This window comes from Sphaerodactylus townsendi, linkage group LG04, assembly GCF_021028975.2.
Source record: "Sphaerodactylus townsendi isolate TG3544 linkage group LG04, MPM_Stown_v2.3, whole genome shotgun sequence".
Taxonomy (NCBI): domain Eukaryota; kingdom Metazoa; phylum Chordata; class Lepidosauria; order Squamata; family Sphaerodactylidae; genus Sphaerodactylus; species Sphaerodactylus townsendi.
In genome coordinates, this window is record NC_059428.1 from 71,452,011 (window position 1) to 71,469,178 (window position 17,168).

General features: G+C 41.3%; 1 protein-coding gene across 5 annotated transcripts in view; it reads left to right on the top strand.

The window, feature by feature from the left end:
• Positions 1-228: 228 nt before the first annotated feature.
• Positions 229-17,168, top strand: part of AGPAT3 (1-acylglycerol-3-phosphate O-acyltransferase 3) — an 86,983-nt gene continuing 70,043 nt past the window's right edge. For 2 of the 5 annotated variants that reach the window (XM_048493287.1, XM_048493292.1), the window contains exon 1: positions 442-1,189. The gene's annotated coding sequence lies outside the window, so the exon portion shown is untranslated. Of the gene's footprint in view, positions 367-440; positions 1,190-1,323; positions 1,345-17,168 lie in introns of those variants that run through there. The other 3 variants (XM_048493290.1, XM_048493288.1, XM_048493291.1) reach the window with 3 other exon arrangements.

The window sequence follows — 17,168 nt, forward strand, 5'->3', positions numbered from 1 at the left end:
AAAGTTTTTTAGCTCTTCCGAGGCATGCAATATGAACATGCGGAAGAAAGGCACAGGGACCCTCATCTCACACTCCACGTATCCATTGAGCTGTCTGAAAATGGACTACAATCACACGCTTAAATCATGCAGCAGCTGTTTGGAGGTCGAGGGCGGAGCCGAGACATGCGACCCCTTCCCCCTGCTTGAGGCTTTAAAGGAATCGCTTTCCCCTTCGCTCCCAATTAAGGTGGCAGAACTGCGGTTATTGCCCGTTCCTTTTCAGGCCTGTTAATGAGCACGGTGAGGCTCCGTATCCGCAAGGACGGAGAAGGCTGCGGTTGGGAGTCACTCCGGATTAACTGACGACGTTCAAGGGGGGAAACTGTACGCACGTGACGTAACTCTCTTCGTTAATTATGAGGCTGAGAGAGGAGGGGGCGCGTGGGAAGGAGTATTTCGGAAGGTGGAGCAGCGGGGGGACGGGAGGGCGTCGTTTGGGCCTCCACCCCCACCAGGCGCGGGATAGATGCAACTGCAGAGGCGGCGGCTGCTGCAGGTCTTCAGTCCCCGGGACCTCTGAGGAGCGCAGCTGCGATGCGCGCATGTTGGGGGGCCTTTGGCTAGGGAAGCAAAAGCGGCCCCGGGCGGTGCAAGATGCCCGCAAGGGGATTAGCTTGCTTGCCCGTCGCCAGGCTGCGACTGTGAGTGCCCACCCCGAAGAGGAAGAGGAGGAAGAAGAAGAGAGGTTGCGGACTCGCTTCGTTCGGCCCATTGGACTCGACTCCCGCCGCCGCTGCTTGCGCGGGCGTCCTCCTCTCGCCTCCAGGCAGTGCTTGCTTCTGTCCCGGTGGCCCGGGAGGAACTGAACTGTGGTTGCACAGGAAGTCGCGGCTGCTTGGGAGCACCCACACAACACACCCCGATAGGGAGGCAGCTGGCTCTGCCGCACTCCAGACAAGAGTCCGCCTGCACCGTAGCCAGGCGCCACTACAATAGCAGCCCCCTCCCCTGCCACCTTCCTGGAGGAGCAGCCGCAGTCACGGAGGCAGCGGCCGCCCAAATTCCGCTAGCTGGCGCCGAGGCAAAGGGCTGCTGCTGCTGCTGCTGCTCCCGCTTAGGAGGTGGAGGGTGGCCACAGGATCGGAGCTGGAGGAGAGGCTCCGGGTACGAAAAGTTCCGCCTCTACCAGGGGGAGAGGTGGCTGCAGGTTTGTGGTGCTTTGGCCGGGCTGGGTTGTTGCAGGAGGGGGTTGTGCAGCTGGCTGCAGCTCGGGTTCCTCTGCCTCCTCCACCCCCACGAGGAGCCCTTTCATTGTTTCCTCTCGGCTGGCTCAGCGTTGGCCCCGGCTTGCCCCTTTTGCAGGTGGCGCGTACTGAGCTCAGACTCCTTCCGTCTAAGCAGCCTTCCCTCTGCTGCAGTCCTTTCCGTATGTTCTTCGCTCCCTCCCCTTTTGCATCCCTCTTTCCCCAGCTGCCAACTTCTCTTTGCACACACCCCTTCCCTTCTGCATGTGCACCCTTAATGGACGAGTCTGATTTTCCCTCCCCCATTACACTGCATTGTGAGAGCGGTTGCCTGTACGGCTGTCCACATGAGTAGTACCCACCCGCCCACAATTCAGACCGTCTTCCTAATTGCTTCAGTGCTGAGGAAGCGACCCAAGAGCTTCCCATTCGTCTCTCGTGCGGGGTGTGCTGTCTTCAGGTTCCCTTTATTTTGACATCCGTAAAGGGTTCGCCCTGCAGAAGTGAATCCGCCCTACTGTCCTCACCCACACCCCTGCCCTACAGTTATCCATCATGTCTCTTTAGGTTTTTCCTAAAGGCTGTAAAGCTGTAGCTTCTGTTCTGCTTCTGTTCACACATTACTGTTTTGTGTGAATCTCTTTCTGCTGGGAGTTGGAGGGAAGGAGGAACTGGCTGGTTGGCAATGGAGGGGGCTTCCCTAAACCGGGCTTGGAACCTCCTGGTTTCTGTCCGCCCTTTAGATTTGCATGAGATGATCTGCCCTGTGTGTAAAATATCAGCAGACATTTTTCTTCTGTAGGAAGACCAAGCAGTTTATGAGCATAAACAAGAAATTGGGAACTAGGCAGTTCTGAAGTGTGTGTGTGTGTATGCTTGCGCAATGTGCCTGCTGAAGGCCCACCCCAGTAATTTAGTGTGCCTCTTGTCTTTTCTGGAAGCATGCAGAGAATTGCAGATTGAGAAAGAACTGCTTTTGTTTGAATGAATGAATGAATGAATGAATGAATGAATGAATGAATGAATGAATGAATGAATGAATGAATGAATGAATGAATAAATTTTATACCTCTGGTGAGCCAGACTCAGGGCAGCTAATGGATAAACTTTTGGGGTGACTTGTAGGTAAAATTAGAAGGGCAGGGCAGGCGGCACTTAAGGCTAAGATGTTTGTAATACTAAGCTAGGAAGAGTGCACTGTGCTCTGCTTTTTGAGTTCACAAAACAGTTTCTTCATGGGTGACATTTTTGTGGCATACAGAGTGTGGTGAGAGTTTTTCTCAGACAGCTGATACTTATCAGGTACCTATCTTATCCTAGCTCCTTTGCTGTAATCTACCAGGTTGTAAGAAGGGTTGTTACACTATACATCAGATACAAGTGTATGAAACAATGATTCTCTGTAACACCTGTACTTTGTTGTGTAGGGAAACAAATTCTCAAACCACACTTGTTATGTAGAAAGATGTTGCTGATTGATTAGGACTGAATGCCATGCCCTCAACATTATCAGTAAGTGTATATATACACACTCTAAAGTCAATTTCTCTGTCCTTTTAAATATAGCAGGATATACACATTTTCCTCTTCAGATCATTTTCGTGTAGGGTACATTTTACTCATAAGGAGGCTAGTAGTAAATGTAGATAATTACTTGCCTTGTCTATGAACAGCATATGCTTATGTACACCACAACTACTGTGTTTCAGCTAAAATGACTTTTTTAAATGATCACATCCACTACAGAAGATGTGTTCCATTTGCCTCAGTCACTTGTGCGGTATCAGACTTATGGCGTGTTTCATCTTAATATGGCAGCCATATTGACAAGATATGCAGTGGTTTCCAGAGAGAGCAACTTGCCCAATTCACTGTAAAAACAGTTCTGGGATATTACAAGTATTATCAACCACTTTGTGGGAAATGTGTCGTTCTTGGCCACAAGACTATATTGTCATCCTGTCCAAGAAGCAACACAGACCAAGCTGCTCCTTTTGTTGTTTTAAGGTCTCATAAACAACTGAGGAAGTGGTAAATCTGTCAACATTATCACTTTAGAATGCCAGGTGGTGACTTCCGTGATTAAGCAGTCTTCTGTTCATAAAGTTATTTGTGCTTTGGTTTCTAACCAGGTCTCATGTGTGACTCTGTGTGTGAGAGATTTCTACCAGGAGAGCAGTTGAAAGTGCTGTGGACAAGAAAGGCTTATCAACACTAGATCAAATTAGACGTGGTATGATGAGTACTACTCACAACTTTTATAAAGTGAATTAGAAATTCCATTCTGTTGTTTTGAAGGTTGGGGAAGGATTGGTGTGATGTTCACTGATAAAAATTGCCATCACTACCTCCAGTGAAAACAGGTACTGTACCTGCCTCCTGACTCCCTCCCCCAGGTTAAATGCAATTTCAGGGTATGATTTCACTTGTAGGAAGAGTAGTTGGACAAAGAGGTTACACACGCTATTCTTCAGTGACCCTTTTCCAGTCACGTGAAGTTGCTTCACTGTAGCAATATGTGGGTAATTTGACTTTTGGCTGATAATTTGGTCTATGTGTGATTTCACAAATACAGCTTTTCACCTCTGCTTTGATTTGTACCTCATTGTAAGTGCTGATCTGGAAGTAGAAGTGTTGGATATGGTGTCCGGTCAGATTTATATGAATAGTTCTAGCCCTGCTCCCTGATCAATTTAGCAGGGCTCTAAGAATTGTGAAGCCAACCACTTGCAGCCTGGATCCCTCCCCTTCTTGGTTAGTTAAACCTTGTGCAGATGGGGAGTCATACGGCTAATATTATCAATTCTTCACTGTAAGGGGAACTTCCTAAGGCCTGTGAAGAATCCGCTATTTGACCATTATTGAAAAATTCCTTTCTTGACAGAAAATGATTGCAAATGATAGGCCTAGATCAAATTTGGTGCTGTTAGGAAAAGTTGCTGAAAGTGTTGTGGTGGAACAAATCCAGTTTTGTTTTGTTTTTGCTGACAAATCTTCCTTTGATTAGTTTCAGTCTGGTTTTAGACTCCAATGGTAGCCTAGTGGACAATCTTCTTAAGGATGGTAAAGAAATATGTTGGTTCTGGTTTTTTTAAAAAATGGTGTGTGGACTCAACTGGTGTTACTAGAGTTGTTTAAGTTGTATGTTAGAACTTTGAATGAGGTTACCTAGTGCTTTGGGGTCCAGTGACATCAGTATGCTGATGATATCCACCCAGCTATATGTTTCATTGAATAAGTCACCAGAAGCTGAAGTTTATGTTCTTGGTCAGTGTCTGCATATTACCAGGTGGCTTTGGGATGACTGGTGAACCCTGAGTCCACAAAAGGCAGAGGTAGTGCTGGTTTGTAAGGCAGAGGTTTTGGAGGAAGTGTTGCCCAGTCTAGATGGTACAGTGCTTAAGAAGAAGAGGAGTAGTAGTTTAGATTTATATTCCACCTTTCTCTCCTGCAAGGAGACTCAAGGCGGCTTACAAATGCCTTTCCCTTCCTCTTCCCACAACAGACACCTTGTGAGGAAGGTGGGACTGAGAGAGTTCCAAAGAAATGTGACTAGCCCAAGATCACCCAGCAGCTTCATGTGTAAGAGGGGAAACAAATCCGGTTCACCAGATAAGAGTCTAGCACTCACATGGAGGAGTGGGGAATCAAACCCAGTTCTTCAGATTAGAGTCCAACATGCTTAGCCACTACATCATTCTGGTTCTCCAAGATGGCAAATGTATTTATTTAGTCTTATAAGCCACCCTTCCCTAAGCAGGCTCCCAAGAAATTCAATAAATATATAAAACCAGTTAAAATACATATAAAACTTATTCTAAGTCTAATGGCACTGATATATAACAATAATTACTTAAACAGGAGGGATGGGGGGGGCGGGGGAGGACAGACGGATGGAAAACTGTAGCTGCTGCAGACATATACCTAGGGGAACAGCTCCATCTTACAGGCCCTATGACATAGCATCAGATCCCACAGGATCTAGGTCTATTACACAAACATTGATTTAGCTCAGTTCAATGGTCCACAAAACCCTCTTTGAATAAAATAGCTTTACCATGCTTCAGGAATTCTTCTGTAGTATATCCTGCTGACTTCCTCAGGGATGCTGTTCCACAACAGGTGCCACATGCAAAAAATAACAAGTTTGAGCTGTGGCTTATTTTAGGAACTTCAGAGATGGGATACTCAGGGTCATGGTGGAATCTAAGTGGGTGCACAAATTCCTATTGAAGAGATGGTCATTCAAGTATGTAAGTGTCAACCAGTGTAGAGGTTTATAGATAAGAACCAGCACTTTGAATTTGACCTGGAAGCAAACAGTTGTTCAATGAGAGTTACTGAAAATTGGGACAATGTGTTCATACCTTTAAGCTCTAGTGAGTAGACGTAGCAACTACGTTTCATACCAACTAAAGTTTTTAGGTAATATTCAAAGACAGCCCATGAAAAGCATGTTGCAATTATCCAGCCTTGGAAATTATGATGGCATGGATCAGTGCAGCCAACTCAACAGTGTCTAGATAGCGAAAGGTAAATATAAATATTGTGATAAAGCTAAGTGATCCTTATTGTGGTTTTTATACATTATCTTTCTTGGTTCTTATGTGCAATTTGTGATAACTAGTTCTCAATGATCAATCACAGGATATCAGTTTCTTTGAATAAATCTTTATTAGTAAAAGCTGGATAGAAATGAAATCCACATGCTTAGTTTGATCTACTAGTTAAAGCAGTGATTCTCAACCAGGGTTCCGTGGTACCCTGGGGTACCATGAGCACGTCCCAGGGGTACCATGACAATGCTACCGCCTGCCCCCCCCCATCGGAATCAAATGGATTTTGAAAGGGGGGGGGGTTGGAAGCTTCATGGGCTCCCTTTAAACAACACTGAAAAACAGCATTGTTTTATTTGCCTAAATTCGGTGTGGATTGGGGGGGGGGGTAGATTTAAACGGAGCTCTTCCTTTAAATCCCCCCAATCCATGTCGAATTTAGGCAAACAGACAATGTGGCTGTCAATGCAGCTTTCCCTCCCCTCCCCTTGCTTGCCACTCCCCCCACCTACAGGCCCAAAACGGGAAAAAACCTAAGACATGCAAAAAAAATATCAAATGAACCTCAGGGGTACCCTGAGATATGAAGAGCGAGGTCAAGGGTACCACGATGTCGAAAAGGTTGGGAAACACTGAGTTAGAGTCAAGTCAAGTAGTATTTATTGTTTGAGCCATTGGCTATAACATCCAAAAATACATACAGTTAAGATATTATTTAGAGTAGCTGTTTGTTTTAATATGATATTCTGAATGCTGAAACAGTAGTAATTACATATTAGTCTACTACTGTGAACTTGCAAAGTAGGTGTATTTAGAGAGTATACACAACAGTATGGCCTACTTCTGCTAGGCATTTAGCATACATATCTTAATTTGTTCGAGTGACTTCTGTTGAATAAAGTGAAATATTTTGTGGTTTTCATATGTCTGGGATGCATACCCTGCATATCCATTTTGGAATTAAAGATACTCACCTAGGCCTTTCAAGCATGAATTTGGTGAAATAATAATGAATTTTGATGCCTGTTCTCTACCTTTTGGATCAAAGAACAATTTGGTCATTTCCCCACTTACCATCTGCTGCACGCTACTCTCCCCACTACAGGGGCGGCGACAATGCAGCCGCCCCAACACTGCTGCTCTCGTGCCCCCTCAGCGTGCGTCATTCCTGGCGCTCCTCAAAACGGTGCCTTTTGATGACCCTGTGCAGAGCGCGGGGTCGTGGGGAAGCCCGGGAGCGCGCCAGAAATGACGCGCGCTGAGAGTAGCGCGCAGTAAAGGGGTGTCGAGGTAAGTGGGGAAACGATCTTTGATAATCTATTACTAGACTTTTCTGAAAGCTGACTAAATAGATACCGGTTATTTAAATTGTACTTTATCTAGAACTGTAGTTCTCAGACTTTTCAAATAGACCTACTTATAAATTTGTTGTACTTCTTGGGGCCTACTTACAAAGTAACTCCTGCTACTTGCCCTCTTGCCAGTGCAAGTTAACACTATTTTTAAATTAAATTTCTATACTGCTGCTTTCCTTTTGGACTTATTTGGGCTGAACAAATTTATAGTTCTTGTTTATTAATAAGTCACATTGCTGATCAACAGGATGTGTTTCTTGGCTGCTTCACACAGGGGCAAATTAAAATTTGTTAAGCCTTCCAGAGCTGCCTCCTCTCAGCTCACCTTGTTTCTTTTTCAATCTTCTCTTGTTCTCATGACCCATTTGCAGAGAGTTGTTACCCACTGTTTTGTTCTGAGCCACTGATCTTGGTATTTCCTTTCTGGTTTGCATCCTATTCTATTTCATGTGTATTATGATTGATAAGGCACTCTTTCTCAATAATTAGCCCATTGTTGAGAGGAACATTTTAAACATTTTTTTTTGCTCTATCCCTTGCAGAATTTAGTGCTGTTGTGCACTGAGGAATCCTTTTTGTTTGAAGTGGTGGGTTTTTTTTAATTGACTTTCAGTTACGTTTATTTAATCACTTTAGTTGAAATACATTTCTTATGTCTGTGGTACTGATAGAACTTTGAGCTAAGGAGTGCTTTGGGTTACTTCTGTAGACTTTGCAATTTCTTGCTTTAGCTTTAATGTATTGTGCTAATCCAGTGTATTAATTGTTGCAGGTAAATTAATTTTTTTATGTCGGAACATGTTTTGCTTGTTTAATAGTGTCGTTCTTCTCCTTCTCCCTCCTTGAGGTGTTCAGAAGTTCTAGCACCCCCAAAAGTTCCTAACTGCTTGAAAATAGTTTTCATTATAATCTGGAAGAGAACGTTTCCATAAGAATTTCCATAAATCGGAAATGATTTGATGGTACTTAATACATGTGAGTTGTTTAAATTAGTTTTTGAATGTTTTATGTAACTATTAGCTAGGTCCAGACATATTTTGTTAGTAGTAGTTGTAATGGCAGTGGACACATTTTGCTAATAATAATGGTCATCATCTAAATTTTAGTTTCATTTGCCACCACCTAAGTTATCATTAACCGTTTAATAGTTTCAGCACTCATTTCTTTTCTTTTTTAATTTATGTCTATTACTGGAGCTGTCTATTTGGCTGGCATAGTATTATTAGACTTTACATAGGACCTAAATATTTCAGCTTTCCTAGAATGTGCTTGATTCCAAAGATTGTACTAACTGAGAGTTTAATTATGAAGTGTGTATTTGTATGAAAATGAGACTATATAGCAAGATGTATTTTTATGACTCTTCATAGGGCATAACACTATATAGGCTCTGGTTAGTTCTTTGTTTTCATGGATATACACCAAAACCTTTCAGTGGTTTGCACCTACCTGAAGAGGTTACATTTATCAAAAGATGTTAAGAATCCAGTCTCTGAAGTCCTTCTAAGTTGTGGTTCAAGGCCATGCTGACATGTTTGCCCCTCCAATGACGTAAGGGGCACCCCAGCAGTGGAGAGGGCAGAGGTGCTGGCCCTCAGCTCTGTGGCAAACTCTGGAATTGGGTGCCGCTTCAGATGAGCACTGACATCTAATTGGACTTCTGTGTGTGTGTGGGGGGGGGGGGGGGCAGAGCATTCCCAGGATGGAGCTAACTTTAGTTGGTTTCCACCTGACCTTTACGCCTTAGACTTACTCTGTTAAACCCTATGGTGGGTGTCCAGGCAACTGGGTTTTTTTAGCTGCTTTTCCATGCTGTGTGGAAGCCCTTTTGGAGGCAGCAGTGTGGGAACGGCTGCCTTGGTTTGGACTGGAGATGTTCCAGATTTTGCAAGTACTGCTTAATAACATGCAGCATTCATTTGCTTAATCATATACCTGATGCTAGGTAGAGGATGGAACTACAACTACACGTTAAGGCCCTATGATTACTGGCCTTCAGAAAAAATCATTTTTAATAATATTTGATGCATATATAATCCAACAAGACTGTTGCAGCCTACCAATATGAGACATAGAATATGGTCTGAAAAGAGGTTTTACGAAAACAGACATATCTAGGGTGTTTCATTCCATCTACATCTGGGAAATTTAAGTTCCAGGACAAATAAATGTAAAATAAATGGAATGGCTCATATACAATTACAGACCCGTGTTTTCTGTTATATAAGGAACCCTGCAGGAGTCTTCAAGCCTGTTTGCTTCCTCTTCCCTTCACATATGGCTAGTTATTTTTGTTTTCGTGTTTGAATTGGTGAACTATAACTTGGCTTTCTCTGCAAACAGGGATTACAGACAGTATTATGTTCCTGATTTGCCGGAAAAGCACAAACCCATAATATGGTAAAAAGGAAAATTATATATGTATTGTTGAAGGTTTTCACGGCCGGATTCAACTGATTCTGGTGGGTTTTCTGGGCTATGTGGCTGTAGTCTGGTGGATCTTGCTCCTAACATTTCACCTGCATCTGTGGCTGGCATCTTCAGAGGTGTATTCAGGCAAAACGTTAGGAACAAGATCCATCAGACGGCCACACAGCCCGGAAAACCCACCAGAACCAGAAATTATATAGCTTTATTCTGCAGTCTTCACATTACCTATTTCAGAAAGAGAGGACATCTTTTCCCTTGCCTCTCAGAATTACGCTTGGGGAGAAATTGCATACTATCTATCTTTCTACAGACAGCAATACAAAAGACTTAACAGGATATTCCATATTTAATTGAATGTAGGGTTCCTTTGGTTTGACTGATGGTCTTGTCTCACAGTGAGAATGTCAGATGAAGGAGTGCATGAATCAGAGGCCTTTTTCCTATCATTTTGGGAATAACCATTGGAAGAAAAGATTGTTGCACGGGGAAAGGGAAAGTTCCACAGTTTCTTCCAGTGTTTTTAGGGGTTTTTGTTCCTTTGTGTATATGACCTATGGCTATCAAATGAAAAATGCTGAAACCCACATAAAATTAGAAGCACATTTAGAAACATTTGTAAACCTGTATCAAGACAACTGACTCAAATGTTTGATGCAGTATATTTGTTTATTTTATCACATTTCTATCTTGCCTTCCCCTCACCTAGGTGGAACTCAGCGTGACTCACATCATAAAATTAATAGAGTCAACAATTATTAATTCCTAAATAAATCCAGAAAGCAGTGGCACCTAAAAATTTCACAACATCCTCTCTGAATTTAGAAAAATTGTAAATTTAAAACTGGCAACAAGTTGGGGATTAAAAATAACCTTAGCTGCCTGGATGATAATTAGGAAGAGCTGGTGAGGGGACTGGGTAGCAATGATGACAGGTGAAAGATCTAAAAGTTCAGGCCAGTGGTTCTAAAACAATCACTGTTCTTAGCTATAGGCCTGGTAGAACATCTCTATCTCACAGGGCCTTTGAAATTTGGCCAGATCTTTCAGGGCCCTTTTGACAGAGAATTCTACCAGGTAGGGGCCTGGTGCCACAACCAAAAGGGCCCTAGTCCTAATTGAGGAAATCCAGATGGATTTTGGACCAGGAATCATCAGTAAGTTATTTGTAGACGAGCATAATATTCTCTCTCTGTGTGTGTATTAAGAAAGGCAGTCCCAGAGATACAAGTGTCCCAGACTGTTTAGGGTGTTTAGAGATGGTTTAGCACCAGCGCATTGAACCTGATCTGGAAATCAACTGGGAGCCAGTAGAGCTGCCAGAGCCCAAAATGTATATGAGCCTGCAAGTGGATTCTTGCAAGGATCTGTGCATCCACATTTTGGAGCAATCTCAAGAGCAACCCTCTGAAGAGTGAGTTATGGTAATCTGGTTGGCAGTGATTGTTGTGTGGATCACTGGAAGAGCTATATTTATATAAATTATTTTTGCCTTTTTTTCTCAATTATCTCATTTGCCTACCTGTCCTTCAGAGTTCGATCTCAGTTAATTTCTTGCTTCACACCTTTCTTTTGTTAATCGTGCTTTTGCTTCTCTACTTCTTGGGACTGGTTCTTAATCCTGTGTTTATGAATGCTGGTGTCCAGGTAGTGTATGGAATTCCTCAGGTATTGCAACTGATTCCAGATTACATAAATCACATCCCCTGGAACAGATGCAGCTTTGGAGGGTGGACTCTATAGCTTCGTACCTATGCCCTCTTCAGCCATTGCCCACAAATCTCCCAAGAATTTTTAAGCTGGAGTTGGCAGCTCAAGCTCCAGAAAGCTACTGTCATCCTTCAGACTTGTGTGAAGCCTTAAATCCAGCCAAACAGACAACTTCTTCTGTCATTGGAACCTGGCTGCAAACCTTCTGTCAGCTTTATCCTGAGAGGTTGGAATGCTTATGAATATTCAACCTAGTCTGTTCAGAAGATTGACTACCTAAGTGCAATATTAATTTTTCTCCAGTTTGTTAATAAGGCCTTACTTTTTTGTTCTTAGCAGTATGAAGCTTTTGCCTTCAATTTTTGTAATAATTTCATTTGTGTTGGCCATTTCTGATTCATGGCCACACAAAAAAATCATAAAAAGGATTTTTCTTCTCTTCTTGGGAGAAAAAGTGTAAATCTAAGCTTGGATTTGAATGTTCTACTGCATAAGTGGAAAGTATGTCTGGTTATACGGAATGGGTTCTCTGCTAAATCTCTCCCATCCCACCCAACCCCTTACATCTTACCCCAAAGCTGCTGTTTGGATAAGAGTGGCTCTCCTGCAAGGCCTTTGAGAAGTTTCCGTAAGAAAGGTGTTGAAATTAATAGTGCACGTATTTTGAGTAGAAGTGCTTTGTATGTGCTCAGCAGGATTATTGAAGCCAAACCAGAGTTTTAATGATCGAGGACAATTCCTATATTCGTATTCATTGAAGTAACCCCAGATTAAATCTTATGTTGACTAACTCTTACTTTGACAATGCTACAGTCCTGCAGAAAAGTGTTCCAGGATTGCTTGAAGTGTAGGTCTGCCAAGTTGCTTGCCTTTTATCCTACCTGCATGGTTACAGGACTGTAAAACTTCCTTTTTTCACACTTCAACAGTTTTGGAATGAGACTGGGATATTTGCAGTGGTAGATAGAAACAGGTCTAAAAATTGGGACAAACAACACAATAGGAGTGTACATTTTCCCTGCATATTAAAAATATTGTGATTAAAGAAATGGGGATTTCATGGACTGTTACTTCTATTTGTCAAACAGTACATGTGCCAATGTGAGTCTTCAAATTCTACCCTGTAAATTTCCTGCAGATGTCTGAAATAAGACTGTTGAAAAACTAAATGGTTACGTTAGTGAACTTACAAGGTAAATAAGCTAAAAGGTATTTTGAAGATGATAGCTGACTTCATCATATTTTGCATTTAAAATAGCTGTTGTCAGTTGCTGACACAGCGATCCTATTTCAAATCTGTGATTGCCTTCTTAGAAATGCTACTTTTGACTAGATCATTCAGATCTCTGAAAGCGTGGAAGATTAAGGTTTCCAGCTATTTTTTTAATAGGGTGGCAGACTGAATGCTGTTGTATAGTGATTTTCAAACCTTTTGCAGACATAAGGGTAGGATGCCAGATAGGTTTGGAGCTGAGAGTTGCTAATGTCATCACAATACCGCATAAAGTTGTCTTCAGAATGTTATTTGATCAAAGATGTACATTCGTAAAAGTCTGTGCTGCACGAAACAGAGCTATATGTATTTGTATATTTTCCTGCATGACATTTAGATCCATATGCAGCTGGCTTCTGCCTGGGGCAGGGCACTTAGTGCCATGGCCCCAGCCTGGTGGAACACTCTACCTCCGACCATCCAGGCCCTGTGGGATCTTGAACAATTCAGCAGGGCCTGCAAAAATGGAGTTGTTCACCGGGTTTTTGGGGAAGCTAGCCTCCGATAGTGCCATCCCCACCCCTCTGCCCTATGTTGTATGCTGGTTGTAGGGGCATAAGATCTCAGGACTTCTTTGTTTGGTTACTGATAACCATCTGATAGTTGATTTTAGGCTTTGAGGCTTTTATGCTGTATTTTTACTTTATCTTTTATGATGTATTTTATCTGATGTTTTAGAGTGTGCACCGCCCAGAGCCCTTCACGAGTGGACAGTTATAATAAATTTAAATAATAATAACAACAACAACAACAATAAAACTACAATAATAATAATATAAAAAGCTTGTGTGAAATACAGACTTGAAGAGTGGATGAAAGTTGACTAGAGGGTTTTTTCATGTTTTACAGAGAAGGGTGCTTTCTAATAGAATTCAAGCGATGCTTTTTGTTACTCTGAGCATATGTATTCACACACATAGATTGGGGCTTCAGTAATACTATGTGTAAACTAAGCATTTTGTTTTGAAGTATCCCTCCATTATTGGGGCAGAAGATATTAAGGTATTTGTTGAACTTTGCATTTGGGTGTTGGGATGACAGCTAAATTAGCAAAGTACTGGTGTATGCTCAATGTTATCATCATACAGTTCCAGCAGGTGGCAGAAGCCTTCTAAGAGGCACACTTTCTCTTGAAAGCAACTCCTGCAACAGTGGCAGGTGCCACTTTAAGAGGTATCCATGCTGTGAGAGGAAATGCCTGTAAGCTGGGTATCTGCTAGAACTGTACGTCAGTGTCATTAGGTGGTGGTGGTTGGCAGTTTTATAGTAGCATTATCTTAATATATTAAGGACACATTGTATATTTTCTTCAGAACTATTTTTTACATGACTGTAGAGCAAAAAGCTCCTAGTTGAGTATATTATGAAATTTAAAACAAAATTATGAAATTTCCTACCTGCACTGAGCTCACTGGAATATATCAGTACTATTTAGGTTAGTGTCATTAATTTAGTCTTCTGCTCGGACAATAAATTATGTATCATATTGTACTTAGTAAATCTACATGGATTTATTTTTCAACATTGAGTCATTGTTTAGAGCCTGTTGATAGACTCTGCTTTGATGCTACACTAATAGAATAACAAGGTTAAGGTTTAAGAAACCACCTGGCAATCCTGAATTCAGTCATACATAATCGTTGGCTTCTGTGAGCTTTACATTCGTGTTTGTGAAAAGAATTGGAGTAGTGTCCATCAATTAGCAAAATGGAGCAGTTTAAATCTCATGGCTTAGTGTATGGGTGTCCAAGCTTTTCAGTATGAGGGCCACATCATATATTGTATGAATATTTCCAGTCTGAAAAAAAGTTTTTATACAATAAATGAATGAGTAACATTTAAATGAATGAATAAGTTTTACTTGGATCTTTTTTGTTAATCAGCATGATAGGATTCAGAACAAAACAGAAATGTGACAATTGAAAAGAAACAATACTGTGCTTAAACTAAAAAATGATATTTAATGAGTAAAAATGTCAAACAAATGCTCTGACAAAATAATGAGTTACTTAACTGTATATAAGCGAAACAGGTTATTCATGCTTTAAATTAATATTCATTTTAATTAATACTGAAAGTTGACAAATTTAAATGAATTGGTAATTTGTCCAATTTTGTGTTACGCAATAAACACACTAAAAAAAAACTTTAGTAAAACAAAGCAAAGAAATCCAAGGATTCTGAGCCCTTGTGTGGAGGGTGGTATACAAATCAAATCAAATCAAATCAATTAATTAATTAAAACAATAAAAATACACTTGAGCCATTAATAAAGGTTGAATAAAAATAAATTCAATCTGTACCTTTCTACACAATTCTGGCAACTAGAATTTTCAATCATAAACAACGAAAGATGAAGCCCAAGATTAATGGAAATTGTGGAATTGATTTTTTATTTCAAAATACCACTGAACTGAGATTTCTAGCTCGAGCAGCCAATTATTACCCCAAAGCTAATGTAATCTAATTTTGGCCACCGCTGTTGTTGCAAATTGAACAAAGAGCTCCTTCTGAATGAGGCAAGTTTCAGCTGCTTTTAAAAATTGGTATTAAAAACTTAGCTGTCTCTCCCTGAATTAGTTACATTGGTAGCAGATATTTTAAAAGCAAGATCATTAATGTCCGACAAAGTCTGGTTTTGAGTCAAAGTGCTGATGTCTTCCCTTCCTAATTGTCTTTCACGGCAGGGCAAGGCACTGAATGCTCAGTAATCAGCATGTTTCTTCATGAATGATCTCCACTTCAGGAGAATGTTTGGCTTCTAAAAATGGCAGTCTAGTTGAGAAGCAGGCTCTTTCTACACCACCCTCCAAGCAAATAGTGATAATCTTTGATAACTCTTGGTAGCTGGGCTACAGCTAAAGTTACCTGATGATTCTGCACAGACTTGCTAGTGAAGAGATTGCTGAATTACTGACTGGTAAAACATTAATGGACCCAGCAAGTTACTAACACGACCCTCAGTAGAGCAGAGAGAAACAGAAAGATCCATGTCTTGAGTTGGCACCTCTGTGAGACAAAACGGATGAGATATTCATGCTGGTACCTAGAATAATATGAGACAGAACTGTTTCAGGAGCAGCATTTTGGGTAGATGCCAGCCCTGCCTCTCTGTATGTGTGTGTGTGTTTCACTGATTCTCTTCCAGTATTTGTTTTTGTGGGATTAATTTCTTTGGCAAGACACTTCAGAGACATTTATATATATACAGCTACCTTATACCAAGTCACTTCAGTATTTGTCTTCTAACTGGTAGTGGCACTTTAGCAGAGAATGGTCTTTTCCAACACATGTTACCTTAGATCCCTTAACTGGAGATACTAGAACTGAACTTGTTGCTTTCAGTATGCAAAACATATGTTTTCCACTGAGCCACAGGATGGTTTGTTTAACTTGGATTCAACAACTAAAACCATGTGGCACTTGGATCCAACCCAACATACTGTCATTAAAAATTGAACTAATAAGGAAACTTACCTGCTAGTGTTGTTTGACGAACTTCTGTACCTTGCTTTAGTATGTAGATTCTTGACCATGTTTGTTGCCTTGTGGTTGCCAATCGGTTTTTTCAAGATCCTACGAGAGTATAAGAATATCTTTTTGTTTAGTTTTAGATTTCTCATGCAGTTCTGAAGTGCAGGGTGTAAAATGTCCCTTCCATGAGTAGAAGAACAACATTTTAAAAAATCATCCTGTTGTGTACATTCTCATATGGGCATACAAATAAAGGGGATAGTGTGATATAAGAGTGAGCCAGGAAGTCCCTGATTCAAACTTCACTTTGATTTGCTTTAATATCTTTTACTAGGTGACCTTGAGAAGCCTTTCAGGTTCTATCCTATTCTCTTATGTACAATGGTGATTTAAAAACAAACAAACCTAGCAGGACCCTCTTTTGGCACGCATAGTCTAACAAGTTTTTTGTTGTAGCATTTGTGGACCAGAGCCTGTGTTATCAAATGCACATAATAAATAGGTCCTCGCTAGGCAGATGTGTATATAGATTAAGAAGAAAAAGTTGTTAACAGTAGGGGCCAAGGGGCACTCCATAAATACTTATGTTACAATGAAAATGTATTAATCTCTAAGGTGACAAAATAATATCTTAGCAAAAATAAGCAAATCAAGATGGCACACCTCTGGAGTTGTTAGGGTTACTAGGAGAGAGTACATAATACTCTTAAAACACTTAAGTGCTATGAAAATGGTAACCTTATGTAATAATACATGCATTGTATAAATTGTAGTAAATACAAATATATATTCTTGTGAATAATATTGCTAACCTGGGTGGGATGTTATTTTGCTAATAATAATAGAAGTTTGAGATTTGCTTGGTTTTTTATTGTCACTTTCTGTAGTCCATAATGTGACCCTTTGTTTGATAACAGTAGTTCTGCCTTACACCCAATCCAGGGTGGGGGTGGGGGTGGGGGCAGAATTGCCTCCTGGATGTGACACGGGCCTGTGCTGGTTGCCCTCTCTAGGGCATTTACCCTAGCAGAGAGGTAAAAATTCCAGCGGGCAAATGGGTGTCACGAATGTGGCATTGTGCCCTGGCTCAGTACTCCTGCATTGCAGCTGGCCCTATCAGTGCAACTGGGGTGGACCAGAGGTGTTC